Source organism: Apium graveolens, chromosome 11 (genome assembly GCF_009905375.1).
Source record: "Apium graveolens cultivar Ventura chromosome 11, ASM990537v1, whole genome shotgun sequence".
Classification (NCBI taxonomy): domain Eukaryota; kingdom Viridiplantae; phylum Streptophyta; class Magnoliopsida; order Apiales; family Apiaceae; genus Apium; species Apium graveolens.
Window position 1 is genome coordinate 174,508,071 of NC_133657.1, and position 4,008 is coordinate 174,512,078.

A 4,008-nucleotide genomic window follows, 5' to 3' on the forward strand; every position below is an offset into this window, starting at 1 on the left:
TGATAAAAGCCAACTTTTATTGTACTAATACCATTCTACCAAACATCCACAATTAAGATAGAAGTTGAATAGGCATCAATTATGTTGAGTCCCTATATGTCTACAGAAATTGACAACATAATATGTCTACAGAAATTGACAACATAATGATTTAAGCGCAAGTTATTCCTTTTGATTACACAGGGCGAATAAAACGGTTAGAGTTACCCACTAATCATGCACATCATACATGAACCTATGCTAGCATGGCAAGTTCTAAATCTCGAGATCCACTGTCGCTTCACTAGAGATTAACACCCTATCTTATATGTTCGCGACGCACATAAGACGAATACGCACAACCAATACTAGATATCATACAATCATCACACACTAAGGTATTAAACAATTAACTAAAGAATTACATAATAAATCCGTTACGACCCCATGATCACGATTAGTCCATGATAGCACTTATCGTCATCATGGGTTCATATGAAAACATGATAAATAAACACAAGAGGATAATAACTAAACTAATTTTATTAAACCAGAGTACGTCACAAGAGTAATTAGGTTCAAAAGCAAGAAAACTAGCATCCAACGTTACAACGATATAAAGAATCACAAGAAAATATGCTTCCTCTTCGTTGCGATGTGCTAAAATGGTCTTCTTCCTTATCTCCTTCGCTCCTTGCTTAATACAACGATCCAACCTTGTGAAAACGTAGTCCCATAAAACTCAGATTACATAGAAGTTGGAAGCCAAACAGAAGTAGAAGTCTAAAATAATTTATCAAAATTTCCGACCCTGCGCGGCCGCTCAGCATAGCTGAGCCGGCGCTCAGCTTTCTGCGCGGCCGCTCAGCATAGCTGAGCGGGGGCTCAGGACCCTACTGGAAAATTCCTGAGTTTGCTCCGTTTCTTCGCCGTAATCTGCCCCTTTCTTTCCTCTCGCAATGCTTAACACATGCCAAGGCTTATTCTTGATGATTACTCCTCCGAAATGTAACTAACACCCTGAAATGCACAAACACTAGAAAAACGCATCAAATACACAAAATACTTGACTTCAAGACACCCATTTAAGCTATTTTAAGACATTCTAAGTGGTATAAAATTCCACTTATCACACCCCCAAACTTAAATCGATGCTTGTCCTCAAGCGTCACAGACTCAAAAACAGATCAAAATATGCATGCATGCAATCTATATGAAATGCAGCGATACCCCTTACTACGACCAATCCAACCAACTTACAACATCTTAATAAATGCAATTAGGCGACTAAAGATCAATCAAATCATGCAAACGAACATACAACCAGAAACGTGGTGTGTGCAGATGCTTAACAGATATGCTTCGGAACTAGACCAATTATTATGACTCAACTATCATCAAGGCAATCTCATGATTATACAAAGAATAAAAATTCTAGGCACAAAGTGACTTATAACACTACGAGAATCATGGAGCTTATTACGGAATCATGCTTTTTATTCTCACAAATAATGCTTATTTGACCGTGCAATGAGTGAGGTCCACAAAAGACTTATACAATGATATCCATGTAGCGAGCGTTAGGTTAGCGGATCCCAGACTCTAAAAGCCTTAGGTCACTAGGCACAAAGTCCCCTAAGAACTTAATAACTCGAATACCAAAGAGCCCACTCGCGATCAATTATGCATAAACACATACTTCTTTTTCTCTTTTTTTTTCTCTTTTTCTATATTTTTTTTTCTTTTTTCCAAAATTTCTGAGCAAGTGCGTTTCGCTCCATCTTGCTCAACCCTAGACTACTCGCAGAAACCTACGAGCCGGCTACTAGCCAAATTGACGCCTAGCCACAACTAGCAACAAATTCCATTTTTTTACTCCATTTTTCTCTTTTTTATGCCTTTATCACTAAGAACCTATTATCAAATTCTAAGCATAATAATTAGATTAACCTCGAAAACAATCAGATCATAACAACAATCTAGTCCTTAAGCATTCTCTAAGACTTAGTGAAAATACAAGAGCTTCTAGCATGCATATCAACTTACACGACTCAATCATCACTTTAATGCCATCACTACACTCGTATCAACATCACAAATTAGTCGATAAATCATCGCAAAAGGGATCATGGCATATGCATGAGCTATATGATATGATAAACAAATAAAGCTATATAAAAAAAACTATATGGCAAAAATTATGCAACTATATGAACTAAACTATCATGAATATGCAGTTATATGACACACACACAAAATATTCCTTAACTACCACCCCCAAACTTAAAATCTTCAATGTCTCCAGTGAAGGTAGTAGAAAGGAACACAGGGTATACCTACTCGGAGTTATCATCATCATCATCATCCTCAGTAGGGTGGAGTATCAGGCGGCGGGTATGCAGAGTCCTCACCAAAAACTGGCCACTGGATGTCAGCTCCAAGGCCCCGAAAAGCAGTTCCTAACGCAAGGGTGAGCTCCTGAGCAAACCTGCTCTGCGTCTCGTACATGGCATCCATCCGCCGTGACAGCCTCCTATACTGGGTATCTGCCATCCCAGCACCCTCCTGAGCTCTCGAAGAACCAGCCTCATCACGCCTAGGCCTAGCCATAGTAGCACCTCGTGCTGGACGCCCTCCTGGAAGACGATAACCCAGCCCATGCTGCTCGGGCTCACCACCGGTCCACTCCTGCATCCCATTCAGAGTCCCAGAATCAATCGGAGCGGCCGGCAACTGCAACTGCTCATGAGACGACCATTTCACTCCCACTGCTCGGCAAAGCTTCATGACCGTGGATGCATAAGGGATGTTCATGTGCTTAGCTCCCCTCAAAAACTTCAGAATCCCTTGGTAGATGAACTCACCAAGGTCCACATAGTACTCCTCATTCAAAATTCCCCACAACAACTGTGCTCTCTCAACTGTGACCTCATGTGCATGCGAAGAAGGCAGAATATTAGCACAAATAAATGCATTCCATGCACGGGCATACCTGTTCATAGTGATCGCTGGGAAGTGACGATACTCATTAGTTTCTGTCTTGAAGGTCCAAACTGTGCCCGGCCTACAGATAGTAGCACAAATCAAATTCAAGTCGAAATCCTCAGCAGTCTTCTCATTCCAGTTCTCCTCCTCGGGCTTCCTCTCTCGCTACCCAATCACACGGCGAATCGCCGCTGGGTGATAATCAACCGTCAGCCCTCGGACCACAGAAAACCCATTCTTCTCGGCCTTCGCGTTCGCATAGAACTCGCGAACCACGCTCATCGGCACTGCTTCAGGCGACTCATAGAAAGCTATCAACCCCTTCTCTGCAATCATAGGTAGCAACTCACCATCCCTCACCGATGGTAAAAATCCCCTCTCCTTCAGAATCGGCTTCCCCAAAAGCCTAGTGTATTCCTCCTCCGCAACTCTGTCATTCAACCGAGGCCTCGTAGCAGTACCCCTCGATGAATCAACAGTAGGGACTGTGCTGCTGCTATCAATAGTCCTTGCTCTCTTGGGTGCCATTGAATCTGAATAAAAGTGTTTGAGAATAGTGTTTTTGTGTTTGGGAGAGAGTTTGAGTGTAGAAAGTGTGTGGGAGATGTATGGGATAGGTGTATGTATATATAGGGTATGGATTAGGTTAAAATTAGATTAGGAGTGGGTTTGAGGGATAAAATCATGGGGTAATGGGAAAAGAAATCGTGGGTAATGGGGCTGTAATTTATTATTTTATTTTTTTGGATTTTTTATGAACTTAAAAAAATTCTCACAGTCGACCCCTGAGCGGTCGCTCAGCAAAACTGAGCGGTCGCTCAGCAGAGCTGAGCGGTCGCTCAGCAGAGCTGAGCGGGTGCTCAGGGGGTCTCTGGAAAAAAAAATTTCGAGCCCGGTTTTTCTAGATTTCTTTTTGGTTTTGGATAGGTTATTAACTTCTAAGGGTTCCTGTAACAACAAATCATGGGTTGCCTCCCACGCAACGCTTCTTTTTCGTCATTAGCTTGACTTTGCGTACCTTCCTCAAGTTGACAATAAAATGGT